Raw genomic sequence first — 17830 nt, 5'->3', positions numbered from 1 at the left:
AATCACTGTATCATTGTATCACAGTCATCTCATTGTTCATCGATTTGCTCAAGGAGACACCAGTAATATCTCCATTGTGAGACTTGTTGTTACTGTTTTTGGCATATCAAATATGCCACGGGGAGCTTGCCAGGCTCTGCCGTGCAGGTGAGATACTCTCAGTAGCTTGCTGGGCTCTCGGAGAGGGGTGGAGAAATCGAACCCGGGTTGGCCAGCAACAAAAGTGTGAGAGAAGAGCACTGACTAAAGGAATCATGATCAACGTAGAGAATTCATCTCCGAACTCCTGGGTTTACATACTAACATAGGGAACAGATTCTTCTTTGTTGGATTTGGTTTACTGGGTAAGATTTTGCACGTGTCTCTCTCCCATCAAGGCTGCTAAATAGAGACTAGAAAATCTCTCAAAGACTGGAGAGTCATGTCAACTGAGAATCTATGTCCTACATTGTCTCTGTTCTTGTAACTAGCATCATCATTCCTGGGTCCCTGCAGACCAGAATTAACCAGATTCTGCCTGAAGACATCTAAAGATGGATCATTTATGTCTTCAAGAACTTCTCCTGAGGTGAATGTTCAAGCTGATCCATCAACTAAAAGCCATCATCCCTACAGGTACAATTTAACAAAGTTAGCACAAGCCTTTCCTAAGCACTATCCATTTAACTTAGGAAAGCATATTTTATATAGGCTAACAACTAAGCTCTCGTAGCTTTTCACCCTTTCATGAGAGGTAAACTTAAATTAAAAAAAAAACCCACCCTCTCCTTCCCAATCCCACAAATGTAATAAGCCTCTCAACAAGAGTGCCCCAATCTTACCAGTAATCTACTTGGACTTGATTTCACCATCTCAGGTGAAAAAACTCTAGAGATGAAAAGATCATTTTCCACCAGAAGAATTGAAAATTTCCCCTATTTTTTTTTTTTTTTGCGTCACACCTGGTGATGCACAGGGGTTACTCCTGGCTCTGCACTCAGGAATTACTCCTGGCGGTGCTCAGGGGACCCTATGGGATGCTGGGAATCGAACCCGGGTTTCCTCTATTTTTCTCACCTCACTGAACTCATCGGTTTACACATCAGTCAGATGAAGCTTAACTTAGTGTGCCATCAAAAGAGATGGCTTCAGAACTTTCTGGAATTTTCATTGACTTAAAAAAAATAAATGTATATGACTGAAACACAAGCACGAGAATATGTAAACCTATATTTGTACCCCATAGTGATTGTGATTCATTAAAAAAAAGGACGTACACAGAATGCTCTCTATTATATGCAAGATGTAAAGAAACACAGTAGAGGAAGAGCAAATACCCAAAGGCAACAGATACTGAGAATTTAAGAACTAGTTTTCAATAAGACAATTATTGAAAGTAGGGGTTGGGGTGGGATTGGGATTGGGATTGGCCACTTTGGAGGAGGAAGCAGTGCTCTGAAAGAGGGTAAAATGTTAAGAAAGAAGCCCTCAGGGCTGGAATGATAGCACAGTGGGTAGGGCGTTTGCTTTGCACGTGGCAGACCCAGGTTTGATTCCCAGCATCCCATATAGTCCCCCAGCACCGCCAGGAGAAATTTCTGAGTGCATGAGCCAGGAGTAACCCCTGAGCATCACTGGGTGTGGAAAGAAAGAAAGAAAGAAAGAAAGAAAGAAAGAAAGAAAGAAAGAAAGAAAGAAAGAAAGAAAGAAAGAAAGAAAGAAAGAAAGAAAGAAAGAAAGAAAGAAAGAAAGAAAGAAAGAAAGAAAGAAAGAAAGAAAGAAGGCCTGTCAGTAACAGTATTGTAAACACAGTGCCTAAAGTAAAAAATAAAATGCCTGTCATAGAAGCAGGCTGGTGGGTGAGAGGAAATTTGGGGACATCTGTGGGTGGAGGGGTGTGGACACTGGTGAAGGATTTGGTGTTGGAACATCGTATGCCTGAAATTTAATCATGAATAACTTTGCAATTCACAGTGCCTTAATAATAAAAAAAGTTGTTAATGGACTATCTTTATTTGGAATATCCTTCAAGCCTGGATCTCTGTTTTAATCAATTACTTTGAAAGCTCACAGAGTTGGGTGTTCTTTCTCTTCAATAGTCCACATTAGACATCCTGTCACCTTATAGGCATCAAGTTGCTAGCAATTCCCCTACATCCTCAATTCCGTGGAAAGAAAATGACTGCAGCATCATGAGAAGAACATCCACCCACTTGTTCCACATGTTTCCATGGGGGAGTCTGCCCAGGACCAGAGGTCTGGGGACAGGGATGGGAAAACTGGTTCCTGGGAGCAGAAAAGTGATTTTTCTGACCAGGGAAACTCCTTTAAAATATGCAGTCAGATTCCCCACCTAGGGCGTCTGGAATGAGACATGTTCTCTAACTTCCAGAAACTGTTTCAACAAAGGTCCCAGTGGATTCTGACAAGTCAGGCTTAGCATCACCACAGCTGGAAACCCCACATTAATCGGGCTTCCAGGGAAGATACAGCATGATGGGCTTAATCCCCCGGTAGCACTTTATATGCAGTTCTGTGACAGTGGGTTTATCAGTCTCGGTCTAGTCGAGAGATAGCAGCTGCAACGGTACTGCAATGGATGGGTGGGTGGGGGGGTTCCGGATAAGAAATTGTTAGCAAAGTGTCAAGTTAATATGGAGGTAACTGAAGGAGGGAAAAGATCATTGTAACAGCTCATAGAGATGGTCCCTGCAGGGAGCATGGAGTACGGCTCCCGCGGGGCCAAGAGGGAAGTGACTGGCATGGTCTTAATGATGCAAGGCAGAACAGGGAAGGCCCCCTCCCAAGGCAATGGCAAAAGGCAACCTTGCAGAAAACAGGAAAAACAGAAACTAAGGCCTGATAAGACCTTGAGCTCCAACAGACTCTGAGGAGATTGGACCCCTCCCCATGAAGCAAATTCCTCGAATACCCTAACTTTAGTGATTCAGCCCAAAGAAGACCATCAGCATTCCCAACCCCCCTGGTAACCTCCTTAGCAACAGACTTTGACCTAGGTAGAAGCCCACGTGGGGGCAGATTGGAGAAACCCCATGTGCTTTTTGTGTCTTCCTGGCCGAGCACATGGCGCCTGAACACCTGTGTCGCCCACATCGCCCCTCCTGAGATGTGCATTTTCATGCTTTCATGTCTAATGCTGGGGTGTGTGGAGGGGCTCTCTCTGCCCTTGGAGAAGCCCGTGTTCTCTCTTGAGCGCGTTACTCTCTTTCTCTCACTCTCTCCCCCTCCACACCTTAAAATTCTCCAAATAAAATCTATTTTACTTCGCTGCTTGTCTACTCCTGAAATTCCTTTCTTCAAGGCGAGACAAGAACCCAGTAACCCTGGGTCCTGGGTGGCGAAGGCGGATGGGGAGAAAGTGACCGTCTTTCTCCTCCTCGCTTCACATAAGTCACCCGTGGGGCCTACTGACATCAGTAACTCAGCTGCTTGGAGGATCTGTGACTCTGGAACCCACCCAGGATTCAGAGGAGGGGGCAGTAGGCCTGGTTCTGGAGTCACTGATGAGTTTTGGGAATACTAAAGGCTGGATCTAGGACAGTGGAGTGTTAAGAAGATGCTTACAGGAAAGGAAGACAACAGGAAATAGTCAAGTTTTACTTTCTTCTTTTGGCCTGTCTCCTTCTTGCGCCCCCTATGGGCAGAACCTGGCGTTGAAATGCAAAATGGGGTTGGGGAATCTGGGTCCCAGCATCAAGACTGCATAGAAAGGATCGGGATCAGGGCCGAGACTAGAATGTAATGATGGACAACGTAAGAAAAGAGAGAAATGTACTGGGATGCTATCAGGGGCCTTTGTAAACAGCATTGTAGGTACTGCACACAATCTCATGAGGAGGAAGCTTACAGGTCAGTTCCACCAGGAAAGGCCGCATAGCAAGTAAGTGTTGGAGTGAGTACATAATTACTTCGTGAATTGGCGACAGTCCACATCACATTCTCAGATCGGGGAAAAATTCTCCATTTCCTAATTCTTTCATTCCACTTTAACCTCTAGGAGTGCCCAGAATAAATTTAGTTATATCAGAGCAAGTTTGCCTTTGTTGTTTTGCAGGATTTACCAGGATATCCACATTGATAAGATGCCATTAACTTCTATGCCAACTGGCTGGATAAAAGGGAGTCCAAAGCTAGGAAAGTGGAATAACCTCCAAAGCTTCTTCCCTGCCTTCCTGGTCTTGGAAGTCCTTCCACCACCATTCTATTAGCATCCCAGACCGCCCTTCCTCGAAGAGCTTGTCCTGGGGACTTGTAAGAGAAGGTGCTTACTTCTCCTAATAAGACAGACAGAAATGTGTGCTAAAAATCGGCAACATTTTTGTTGGGGCAACAGGCAAGCTGATAAATGCAGCGAAGTGAAACCCCAGGGGTGATAAGAATCTAGGAAAGGAAAAAACAAATTCCAGTTCCCAATTCATGGATTATTTTCAGTTCTACCATCTGTACTTCTGAGTTTATGAAATCTCCCTTTTCTGAAATCAGGTTCTTAAGATTGGGTACATGAGGGTAGTATGGCCATAGACTAAAATCTGCTTTTTAATTTAAATTTTGAGTCTTAAAGTATGAAATAAATTCTGTTACAGAAACACAAATATTTCATTAACTTCCCTTTTTTTTTTTTTTGCTTTTTGGGTCACATCCAACAGTGCATAGGGGTTACTCCTGGCTCTGCACTCAGGAATTATTCCTGGCAGTGCTGGGGGACCAAATGTGGGATGCTGGGAATCGAACCCGGGTCAGCTGCGTGCAAGGCAAACGCCCTACCCGCTGTGCTATTGCTCCAGCCCCTAACTTCCCATTCTTATTTCTAAATTTTCATTATTGGATCATTATTGGATCTAGTTGCAAAGGATATACTAGATAATAGGTCAAAGGAACTATTTTGCAACAAGAAAAAGTTGTGCGATTGAGTACTGAGTTGTTTCAGATATACAATTTTGCTAATGGATATAGTTTACTTAGGACTAAGGAGTATTCCTAATAAAAGTTCATTGTGTTGAAAAAAAAAAGAATCTAGGAAAGGAGGAAATCCATAAGTTCAGTAGGGACTGAGCTAGTTCCATTGCTTAGAAAGAGACTATCCACACTACTGTCTCCTTTCAATGGGCTTCCCTCTCAGTAAACATGTTTTAAAAGTTCTTGAACCCTCATTGAATACCATTCAAGAGTCTTCAGAGCCTGTCTTCTCATAGTCTCCCACTCCTAGCCTCTGCCCACTCCCACCTGGCTTCCCCCCAACTCCTCTCCATAGAAACCACGGTTATCTCCCCAAATCCAAGGGACCTTTCAAAGTCCTTCTAACACATGGCATCCAACATTTGGCACTACTGAACATGGCTTCCATTATGGGTTTTTTGTCTTTGGGTCACCCTCAGCGGTACTCAGGGGTCACTCCCAGTTCTGTGCTCAGGGATTACTCCTGGTGAGGTTTGAGGGAACCACATAGGGTGCTGGGGAACTAGCCCAAGTCAGCCATGTGCAAGGCAAGAGTCTTAACCTTCTGTACTATCGTCCCAGCCCAATGGTTTTCATTTGGATACTCTCTTCCATTGGTTTCCAAGACTTGGATATCAATATTGACACAAACCCATCTCTGTATCAATGAGAACGCTTGAGTAGCAAGCACCTCTGAGGGAAAGAGTAATTGGTTAGGATATTTTGAGTTAGCTCGTGGCATTTGGTTGGTTTGGTAATGCCTCCAACTTTTCACTGCCCCCTGTACACACTCCTCCTATATTCACATTCTGGGTGTAAGCTGACTTACACCCAGAGGGGAAGGGAAGTATCCCCTCCCCTCCCTGTCACTTGCTTTGGCTAGCAAGAGGGATGTCAGCAGATGGGACACAGGAAGAGACTTCAAAGAAACACTAACCCTCTCCCCCACTTACCCCTTGCCCCTTCGGCTTTATCTGGAGAAATTGCTCTGCTCACTTGCTGGAGAGTAAGACATGTTGAAAATAGCAGATTCCCCCACCCTCCACTTGTCCTCGCCGAGGTCATCCCAGACTCAGAATTCTGGGCTCACTTTCCCTGCCAGCACATATGAGCGAGACCAGCCAAGACCAATTGAGTTGTTAAGTTGATCTTCTGTGAACTGCAGATTCAGGAGGGAGTCTGACGGAGAGCAAAAGACTCACCCAGGGGGGTCCAGATTCGTGAACTGAATAAATACTTAGTGTTTGGGGATTGGTCTGTCTATTCATTTTGCTAGACTGAAATGAAAAAAAAAATAAAAAATACGATAGCTTGCTGGCTTAAGCCATAGAAATGAATTTTCTCACAGTTCTGGGGCTTTGAAGTTCAAGATCAACTTGAAGTTCAAGTTCTGGGGCTTGAAGTTCAGCAGGTTCGATTTCTTCTGTGGCCTCTCTCGTTGGCTCACAGATGGCTGTCCCCTCACTGTTACCTTGTGTGGTCCTTCTTCTGCCCATGGGCTTGCCTGCCGCCCCTCTGTCACTGAATTTCCTCTTCTAAGAATGCCAGTCAGAGGGATTAGGACCCATTTTAATAACCTCACTTCAATGGATTCACCTCTGTAAAGGCCTTATCGCCAAACATTCTGAGTTCTGAGGTGCTGGTGTGAAGGGTGTAACAGATGGGTCTTTGGAAGACACAATTCAGCCCATCACAGTTTGACACACCATCATCTCATAGCTATAAGGATCTGCTCTGCCACCAAAGGCAAAGCTAAAGGTTAGGCCTTGCATGCTGCCAACCCTCCTGTTTGCCTCCCTGGTTAGCCAAGGCATCAGCGCTGAGAAGGGACCAAGGGCCTTCTGAGCATTGCTTCGGGGGCTCCAAATACCAAATAAAAATCAAATAACAGGCTTTACAGGGAATAATTTTAAGTACTGTAGCACTGCACTGTAGTCCCACTGCTCATTGATTTGCTCGAGCAAGCACCAGTAACGTCTCCATTGTGAGACTTGTTGTTACTGTTACTGGCATATTGAATACACCATGGATAGCTTGCCAGGCTCTGCCGTGTGGGTGGGATACTCTCGGTAGCTTGCCAGGATCTCCGAGAGGGATGGAGGAATCGAACCCGGGTCAGCCACGTGCAAGGCAAACACCCTACCCACTGTGCTATCGCTCCAAAGTACTGAGAATACAATTTTTTAAAAAAATAGATCTTACACACAATCTCTTTAAAGTAATGACTCACAGCATGAATCAGCTCTAAGTTTTCTTTTCTTTGCCTTGGGTGGGGAAACTTGCTTATACCTTCTTCTCAAACTTTTGATTTTGGAATAAAAAGTGATCCTCTCAGGTGACCTTTCCCCACCTGTAGTACCTTCGTTTGACAATTGACAATCCCGCCAAAGGGATAAAGCATGGGAAAGGGCACATTCCCTAGAGGAGTCTTGAAGTACAGTTGCCATCAAATGAGACACGAATTCTAAGCGCGCAGAAGGAACCTAAGTCTGTTACAAACTCTGGCTCTTCCTCCTAGCTCATGCCACCCACTCTGTTCACCAGCCAGCCAGGGTTGTGGCAGGCCTTGCCAATGTGGATGTAGACTGTGCATCCAAGAGATTCTTGAACACCCGGGACTTGAGCAACACAGTTCAACAGCCGAAATCGGTAGGGATTAATGCGAAGGTGTATACCTGCATCCAAAGGAAGTCACAGCTGGTGGAGGATAAGGGAACAGTGGAGAGGCTTAATGAGAAACACGGTAGGACTGAGAGTGAGCCAACAGAGGGAGATGGCCAAGAATGTAGGCGGGTGCCGAGCTATAGGAAGGGTTAGGGAGTTGAGTCTGCATCTTAACTACCGGTTCTGTGTCATTTGCTCGGAATGTGAAAAAGACTATTGATTAACTGTCTACTACAGAGTGGCCCCTGTCCAGGGTACTTTGCCATCTCCACTGGTCAATACAAGCACACAGTGTTATTATTCCCATTTGGCAGCGAGGTCAGTGAAGCAAGGAGAGGTTAAGTAGCAGCCCCAGATCACACAGCTTTGATGGAGCCAGTTTGGGACGTAGGCAATCAGTGCAGAGCCTGAGTTGCCAACTGTAAGCTCAGGCTGGCACCTTGGGAGAGGGACAATGATGCTCAGCTCTCACGAGGATTGGGGTGAGAGGAGGAAAAGCTCCTACTGTGCTGTAAACATGCGAAGAATTTTAATACACACTTGTGTACTGCCTCCTAGTAGATCAGTATGATAGTTTCCAAGTAGGAAAAGACAGTGGGTGTCTGGGTTAATAACGGAAGGAATTGTGGGCTAGGACCTGGAAGAGAGGCAAGTTCAGGCATAGCAGAGAATGGGTAAGTATTGACTAGAGGGTTGTCATGGTTGACTCTGTTGGTTAGCTTCAAATCGTCGAGATGGGTTGAGTGGAGAGCAATATGACTCAACATTCTTAAGGGACAGAGTGACAGTATAGCAGGCAGGGTATTTGCCTTGCAAGGTTTGATGTTCAGCACCCCATGTGGTCCCCCAAGCTTGCCAGGAGTAACCCCTGATCACAGAGCTTTAAGACCTGAGTAAACCCTGAGCACTACCAGGCATGGCCCCCAAACAAAACAAAATTATAAAGATCTTCCTTATGTAATTTGTTAACACACACACTCATACTCAATTTAATGATGGGGTACAGAGATTTAGGTGCTTGCCTTGGACCCTACAGACCCTGGTTTGAATCCCCAAATGTGCCTCGTGTCCCGGGGCACTGCCAGGAGTTTCTCCTGAGCACAGAGCCAGGAATAGTCGCCTGGGCATCAAAGGGTGTAACCTCAAAACTATCACAAAACAATTCTAATGCTGCAAATATTATGCCACTGAAGAAGCATATATGTATGCATTAAAAGCTTGTCAGTCATGCTGAGTGCTTACTCTAGGACAGACACTGGGTCACTAAGTTAAACAGTGTAGGTGATTATTGTCCCCATTTTATATATATATATATATTTTTTAAATTTTTTTATTGAATCACCAAGTGGAGGGTTACATAGTTCTCAGGATTATGTCAGTTATATAATACTCAAACACCCTTCCCTTCACCAGTGCCCATCTTCCATCACCAACCCCCCCAGTATATCTGCCGCCCCCTCCCACCTCCCCAGTCCCCACCCTTGTACGTGATAAGTTTCACTTCGTTTATGCTTATCTCGATTACATTCCATGTTTCAACACACAACTCACTACCGTTGCTGGGGTTTCCCCCCAAAAAGAAAAAGATAGTCCTATTGCCAAGGAGGCATTTGATAGTTCTCCATTGCTAAGAATATAGAGATATTAAGTCCCGCTGTTTGTTACATAACTTTTCTTTTTCCCCCTTGCCCCGCGCCACCGAGTTCACGCCTGTTTAGTAATCGCCACGCTGTCTGACAAAGGGAAAAAGAACCGAAGAGGATGGTTATTTCCCATCATCAGCTGGCGTGAGGCTCTGGCTTAGTTGATAGTCTAGTAGAGTGTCTGCAAGCAGTTTCTGGAACCAAAAATCTTGCGCTGGTATCGGCTCCGGCTCGAGATTCCACCAGCATCCCGCTGTTCCATGTACATAACTTTTCCCCTTATATCCCATTCCCACGCCACCAGGTCTGTTTGCTTAATGGACATCACACTATGTTTGACACCACGCCGCGTTTCTTCCTGAGATAGAAGGATATTTCTTCTCAGCCGGCTTGGGGATATAGCTTAGTTCAGTCTAGAGAGATGGCTACCACTTTCATTGCCTTCAATATTTCAACAAAAGACTTACTATTCTTGTTAGGATCTCCCACAAAAGTCCGACCCATTAAGAAGGTACCATTACATATTGCTGATACTAAGATGACTTTAGGTCGTGCGGCCGCGGCAGTGGCCGCGCGGTTTTGGGTTTCTGTATAAAGTCCAGGGAAAATTCTGCCTGAAATTCTATCACTACAATCTTTTACCCTTTTATGGTGCTCATAAGATGGGAAAACCTAGAGAAATACCGGGCCCCCCGCACTGGCGGAAATGGGAAAGCTCCCTTGTCCTCCTCCGTCATACTGGGGCTGCGGGCGCGGCGAAGTGGGGAATCCCACGTGGCTGCACTCTCTTTAAGTGTCCGATGTGGGTGGAGACCGGTACTTCCCCGCCCTCGATCTCCCGCCAGCCACGCCGCGCATTTGGGTGCGTCTCTCCATTTTGTGCTCAGAGAAGTGGGGTGGAGGCCGTGCTGTGCTCAGGAGAAGTTGAAGGAGAGAGAGAGAGAAGAAAAAAAAAAAGAGAGAAACGCTGGGCCCCCGCATGGGGGGCCTGGCGGAAACGCTCAAATCACATACTGCAGGTTGCTGGCGGGCTGCTGGTGTCCGAAGCAGCTCCCTCTTCTTCCTCCGTCATACTCGGGCTGCGGGCGCGGCGAAGTGGGATGTCCCCATTTTATAGATGATGAACTTAACCGAACACACACAGATAGGAGGAAGTGCATGAGTGCAAACAGCTGACTCCAGGCCAGAGACTCTAATGGGGCTGGGGGAGCTGCACTGACCTCCTGGAAGGCAGAATCAGAGCAAAGACACTAAGATCCCAGCATCGAGAGTGAGATTCCTGGGGCTGGAAATCTCAGGAACCTGAGAGACGAGAAGCACCGATATGAGTGAATGAGTATAGATAAAGTGATGCAAGTGGGCTCTGCCGGGACCCCTCCGAGGTCCCCTGCAAAGCCAGGAAGCGCGTGGTACCATGTGCTAACCCTGCTGAGCTCAGCGCGCGTGTGTTTTATTAAAAGGAAGTGTTTACCCGACCAACTCCTGGCAGGGCTGCCGCGGCAGTTTATTAGGACTTCATTTGGAGTGTAAATTGTTGCTGGTTTATAAAAAGGCTCTGCAGAGCAGCTCCGCCGGGATGGCCCCAATCCGCAGCACGGGGCATGTGAGGCTTTAACTAAATCATTGATTTCCCTCTGGAAGAAGCAGCTCGGATCTGAGCCACTCATTTCGCTGCTTAGCTGCTGTCTTCTCGCACCCGGAGGGCAGAGGTGGCCTGATCGCCCGCCCTTTCCACCTGTGTCCGTCTCTGTTCCCCCAACACATGCCCGGTGTGTGCAGGTCAGCACACAAACCCATGCACACCATACAAACACATGCTCGTGTGTGCACACACCTACACGTGTGTACACTGGCTCACATGCACACGCATGCATGCAGGCCCAGAGAGCACACGCCACTCACATGTGCCTGCATCGTCTTGGTACATCGGCCAGAGAAGGGCAGCAAGAGGCAGGGATTCACAGAGCTTTAGAATATTCCAGAACATGCTGTTTGTGGATCCTGTGTTTAGTGGCAGTCCCCACCAGTAGTCACAAGCCCCAGCCCTAAAGTCCCAATGCCAGTTGGAATACAAGACCTCAAGCTCGGCTTGTCAGGCATAGCAAATAATAATAATAATGCAGAACACATGGCTACATTTGCATATCAGATAAATAATGACTTGTTTGGTTGGCCTAAGTATTTCAGAGACACGCTTCTCTGGAATTCAAACATAAGCCAGGGTCCTGCATTCTGTCTGTTTAACAGTCCATGCATTGACCTCCAAGCCTTTGTCCTTTCATCTGGAAACGTCTCATGATTCTTTTTAGTTTCTTTGCTTTGGGGCCACACCCAGTGGTGCTCAGATACTCCGGACTCTGCACTCTGGGATCACTTCTGGGGGGACTTGGGGAACCCTATGGGATGCTGAGGATTGAACCCGTGTTGGCCACGTGCAAGGCGAGAGCCCTACTCACTGTACTATCGCTCTAGCTCAGCGCCTCGTGAGTCTTAGGAGTCTTTTCTAAGGTAACATCCGCACAGCCCTTGACCAGGTGTAACCTGCCATTGTTATTTACTGCTAGCACTGTTATTAATATCAGTACTGCATTTCCTAGCACCCTGTCTGCGGTCTACTGTGCTTAGCTGTTTCCATTATCATCTCTCCAATCGCCAGAGGAAGGATTTGTCCTAATCACCAGAGCCCCGACGCCTAGAGAGGTCCTTAGGAGATAACAGGTGCTAGTTATATATGCTAAGTAATTTACTTGTTTATCAGAAATATTCAAGATGCAGCGAGTGAAAAAAAAATCAATGATCCTGGGAATATTTATCACAAAGGCAAGATTCCCAACTTTTTAAAAAAGAAACAGCAAGACAGCCTATCTATTGAAACTGATTTATGTGCTGCTGCAGTTGACTCATTAAGAATGCCAGGGAGATAGTCAGCTGTGGTTCAAATTCTGCTTCCTCCTCTCCTTCCCGTCTCCACCCTCCATCTGTCAAATGGAGGTGGTCAGCTACAACCTCGAACATCCCGTACAAGTTCATACATGTAAAACCCTGCTTACATGTTCCTTGTGTTGCCAGGCATGGAACACATTGGTCAATATGTGTTTATTTTACGTCAACCTTGCACAGTATCATCAGGGAGAAATGAACAGAACAGCAGGGGACACAGGAAGGGGAAAGGCCAATGAGAACTAGCGAAGGTACAGGGTACCTTGTCCCCCAAAACTCACAGGGAGAGCCCACCTGGGTCCTCTGAGGGAGACCAGGACTTCCTCCAGGAAGAACAAAGAGCAATCTGCCAAGATGGCACAACTCAGATCCTTAGCAACATCTGAAATGTGTGCTTGAGTGTCCATCCCCTCTTATTAAAATGTAACTGATCGCTTCTCAGCCTTTTGGCTAAGATCAAATGTAGTGTCTGTTCTTATCACTTTAATGTTTGATACATCCTCTATCTGAGGACAGTATATTAGATGGATTTTTGGAGCAGCAGGGAGTTGGAATAGGAGCTTGTTCTGCCCACTCCACGCATCCATTGACCTGGTATTCTACTACCTCTAGGAATGGCGCACCAGCCTCATACTTCTGGCTTCCAAAGAGACTTTTCCCCACTTCTGCCTGTATACGACTTCTGAAAACCTTCATAGAACATTTTTGTTCTATCTCTTCTGCTTCATTTTGGTTCCAGCACCAGTGGAATGTGTCTGTTCTATATGCATGGGTGTTTTCATCTGCAGATATTCAGCCAAACAGATATGTACCCTTCTGTACTCTTTGTACTTTATTTTATTTATTGATTGATTGCTTTTTTGGGTCACACTCAGCATTGCACAGGGGTTCCTCCTGGCTCATGCATTCAGGAATTACTCCTGGTGGTGCTCAGGGGACCATATGGGATCCTGGGAATCGAACCTAGGTTGGCTGCGTGCAAGGCAAATGCCCTACCTGCTGTGCTATCGCTATAGCCCCACCCCTTGTACTTAAAAAAAAAAAGTAACAACAAGAGCAGAAACTTTTAATATTTTTTGTTTACTAAAATATCCTAGAGTACGTACTAGAGGATTATCAATCAGCTTTCTAGGAAGGATTATGAGGGAATAAAGTTGAGAGGGACTTTTTAAAATTTCAGTCAACCTCCCATACTTTCCTCTCCCGCTCACTCCGCCAACACACCTCCCTCTCTCCTTCTTTTGAGTGTGTGATGAGGTTCTGAACAGTGGCTAGTAGGAGGAAAAGCAGAGACAGAACATAAGGAAGAGAGATGACCCCGGAAAGGCTAGGAGGTAATAGAACCTTCTCTCAGCTCTTAAACTCATTCATCCAACATTTAACAAACATCTTGGTTTAAAATTTTACTTGGTTGAAGTACGTGCCTTGTGATGGTGCGCATATGTTTATGTTGTCAGCATTCAAAGCTGTTGTACCAAAGTTCCAACAGTCTTCCACCATCGATCTTAGGCCATTTTTAGTCCATGCCATCCGTCCCCAGTCCTTTACCTGATGCCCTCTAATTTTATCCAAGTTGTAGCGACAGACAAGATCCCATCTTTTCTTATTACTGAGTAATACTCCATCCAACAAATATTTCTTGCACATCTAACATAATTTGGAATTGGGATAATTAGAAATTAACATTCACCTCCCTCTTTGGGGGAGCACAAAACACTAAACACTACAAAAATTAACTTTATCTACCTTAAGATTTATAAAATTCTACTATATATTAATTTGGGGTGTTGGCATTGAGTATATATAGGGTGTGTGTATGTGTTTATATTATAGAGAACATTCTTAAAAGAATGTAAGAGAAACTAATCATTTTGATTGTCTCACAGGAGAAAATGGGGGGAAAGGGAAGATTCTGGATGATAAAGAAATCAATTTCATTTTCTATTATAAACCTTATTGACTACTTTGTCATATTCATCAATTACTGTTTTGGTTTTTAAAATGGAGTTACATTTTTTTTTAAATTTCTAATTGTAAAATAAACATTTCTGAAAAAATGTTCATAAAGTCATCACGATTATACCCTTCGGCTCTAACCATTGGTAAATAGTCTACTGTTTTTCCTAGTGTGCTCTCTCTTCGTTTCCCTCACCAAACGCCAATGGTTTGTATCCTGGGTCTTTTCCATCTCTGTGTTTCACCAGACATTGCCATAGTTTCTCACTTTATGGAAAGAGATTTCTAGAGCCCGGAGCTGTGGCTGAGCAGAGTACATACATACTCTACACGTGTGAGTTCCGGGGTTGGATTCCTGGCAGCGCAACAAAATATGTGGCCCCCGCACGACAGTAAGTGTGACACCGCCCCCCACTGGCACCACAACAAAAATATGATCATTTTTATACTGGTGGTGGATCAGTGCAGGAATACTGTGTATCCAAAACTCAATGAGAATAACTGTGTAAATCACAGTGCTTTAATAAATTAAAAATTGTTAAAAGATCATTTTTAAAAGATTTCCCTTATTATAGTCTTCTAATTACCACAGCCATAGGAAAGATATCCCATAATCAGTTGTTATTGGGCATTAAGTGGCTCTTGCTTTTTGTAACCATGATAGTAGCACTGTCGTCCCGTTGTTCATCGATTTGCTCGAGCGGGTACCAGTAACGTCTCTGTTGTGAGACTTGTTGTTACTGTTTTTGGCATATTGAATACACCATGGGTAGCTTGCCAGACTCTGCCGTGAAGGCAGGATACTCTCGGTAGCTTGCCGGGCTCTCCAAGAGGGGTGGAGGAATCAAACCCGGGGTTGGCTGCATGGAAGGCAAACACCCTATTCACTGTGCTATCGCTCCAGCTCAAACAAATAAACAAAATCAAGAAAATTGAGAGTCCATCATTTAGTAAGAAAAACACAACTGGATGTGGCAAGGGTATGATTCACGCCTTTTGGAAATTTGTTGCCACGTCACACCTACCATCAAACCATCCATATCCCTCGGCCACCGTCATTAATTGGCCCTCCGCCCTGCTTCTCTTCCTTTCCTTTTCCTTCCACTGACGTCACCCGGGTTCTGCCTTCCAAGTCCAAGGATGGGTTTTTCATTTGCCCTCTCTGTTCCCTTTATACCACACATAGATGTCCGATTGTTGGTGTCTGTCTTTCCTCATCTGATTGATTTTGCTTAGCATTACCCCTCCCGTTCCATCCATGCTGCCACAAAAAAGGGCAAGATTTTATCTTTTCTTATAGCTGCATAGAATTCCACTGTGTATGTAGACCAGCCTTCTTTTCTACACTCATCTACCTTCGGGCACCTTCGTTGTTCCCAGATTACGGAGACCGTGAACAGCAGCATGATGAGTGTTAAGGGTGCCTGTATCTCTCCTAACGCGCGTTTCTGTCCTATTTGGAGAAATACTTATGAGTGAAATGACTGGATCATATGGTGTTTCTATTTTTAATGTTCTGAGAAATCTCCCTACGGTTTTTCACAGAGGCTGAACCAGTTTACATTCCCACCAACGGTGGATGAAGGGCTTTTTTCCTCTATCTCCCACCAGAATTTGTTTCCCAAGGAAAACTTTTAATTAACAAAGTCCTTATAAAATGCTCTACTTTTTGTGCTGGATGATCTTATGCTATTAAAAAAAAAAAAGTCTACTCTCCAAACTAATCTATTAGCTATACTGTGATATCTGCTCCTCAGGTGATACCAAGAGAGGCAGAGGAACAATCAATCAATTAGTTCTTTTTTGTCTCCTAATAATACCCCTGGCTGAGGTGCTCATCCCAACCAGCTGACATTTCCATAACCCACTTGCCACCTTATGTGTGTTAAATGACTGATTGTCTGAAACTCGGAGATTTTAATCCCATCTATTAAGCCAGCAGGTCCAGTAATTCCCTGAATGCAGTTTTATTGACTTTGTAAATCAGACTTCCCCACATCAGGGACTGTGACCAGGAGAGAGGTGTTTGTCTGTGAAATTGGCTGGACACAGCCCATTGACCGTGATGATAACCAGTGATTTGTGGGGCCAGATAGACAAGCCACATGCACTAAGCAGATTAAAATATAACAAAACAAAAAGGTTCCATTACCAGGAATACTGGCAAAGGGCATCAGGATGTTTGTGATAAAAGATTTTTAAAAACAACCTATTCCCGAATCTGGAAGGGAGCCCAAAAGAGTACTTTGCTCTTTCTTAGTGGAGCCAAAGAAAAGATGTGGAGTGCTAAACAGAGCTAAGTAAACCAATTTCCCTTTGGGAACAGTCCGTGAAAACTTGGCGTGGCCTACTTGGCCCTACTAGGACAAGCATTCACCTGCAGTCCTGGTGTGGTAGGAATAACTTACCAATGGTGCGGTAGCAGATCGAAGCAGCTTCAGATAACAGTCTTTGGGGGGCCTTTCTTCCACTGAAGATGAAATCTAAATGGTGTGTTCTCTGCCTATTTTCTATTTAAATTCTTCAATCTCCTTCCTCCCCACTCCTTTTTAACAAAATGGTTCTCTTCTTGTAGTTATCCCAGTAACCATGGCATCTCCTGGCCACAACATCTTTGCCCTTCCTGTTCCTTCTGCCTGCGATGTGACTGCATCAGAGAACTCCGGGTCGACCCAACACATTTTTCTCAGATCTCCGGGAGAAATCACCTTTTCAAAGAAACTTTCCTGGTCAGTCTGAAATGCTCTCTCCACCCTCTTCTCTCAAATTTTCCATTCTCATTTTTATTCATAGTGTGTGTCATGAACCAAAAACACAGTATTTATCACAGCTTATTCATGTTAAGCCTAGCACCTCTAGGGAACAGGAATTGTTATCTGTGTGACTCACTGCTGTTTGGCACAATGTTTAGAACAGAAAATGCTCAGGGGCTGCAGAGATAGTGCCAGTATTAAGGCGCTTGGCCTTGCATGTGGCTGACCATGACTTGATCCCCAGCACTACAGTATAGTCCCCCAAGCACCACCAGGAGTGATCCTTGAGCACAGAGCCAGGAATAAGCTGTTATGCTGGGTGTGGCAAGAAAGAAAAGAAAAAGGAAGGAAGGAAGGAAGGAAGGAAGGAAGGAAGGAAGGAAGGAAGGAAGGAAGGAAGGAAGGAAGGAAGGAAGGAAGGAAGGAAGGAAGGAGAAAGGAAGGAAGGAAGGAAGGAAGGAAGGAAGGAAGGAAGGAAGGAAGGAAGGAAGGAAGGAAGGAAGGAAGGAAGGAAGGAAGGAAGGAAGGAGAAAGGAAGGAAGGAAGGAAGGAAGGAAGGAAGGAAGGAAGGAAGGAAGGAAGGAAGGAAGGAAGGAAGGAAGGAAGGAAGGAGAAAGGAAGGAAGGAAGGAAGAAAGAAAGAAAGAAAGAAAGAAAGAAAGAAAGAAAGAAAGAAAGAAAGAAAGAAAGAAAGAAAGAAAGAAAGAAAGAAAGAAAGAAAGAAAGAAAGAAAGAAGGTGCTCCCAGTGTTAATCGAATGAATTACATATTCTAGCTCATCTTCATCTAAATTGCCTAATTTAGATCTATGTTTATTCTACAAATGCTAGGTTGAGGTAGTTCAATGAGCTAGGCGTTGGGCTGAATACTGGTTCTTATAAAAGATTATATGATGATGTCTACGAGATTCTAATGTGTGGTCAAACCGTATTTGTATAGT

General features: G+C 44.9%; 1 non-coding gene across 1 annotated transcript; it reads left to right on the top strand.

Annotated features, from left to right (window-relative positions):
* The first annotated feature begins 12612 nt into the window (after nt 1–12612).
* Nucleotides 12613–12810, top strand: LOC129404759 (U2 spliceosomal RNA). Its single transcript, XR_008630112.1, has one exon. It is a non-coding gene; the product is annotated as a U2 spliceosomal RNA (small nuclear RNA).
* The last annotated feature ends 5020 nt before the right edge of the window (nt 12811–17830 follow it).

This window comes from Sorex araneus, chromosome 4, assembly GCF_027595985.1.
Source record: "Sorex araneus isolate mSorAra2 chromosome 4, mSorAra2.pri, whole genome shotgun sequence".
Lineage (NCBI taxonomy): Eukaryota > Metazoa > Chordata > Mammalia > Eulipotyphla > Soricidae > Sorex > Sorex araneus.
Note: the sequence above shows the minus strand (reverse complement) of the source record. Positions and strands in the feature narration are given on the sequence as shown.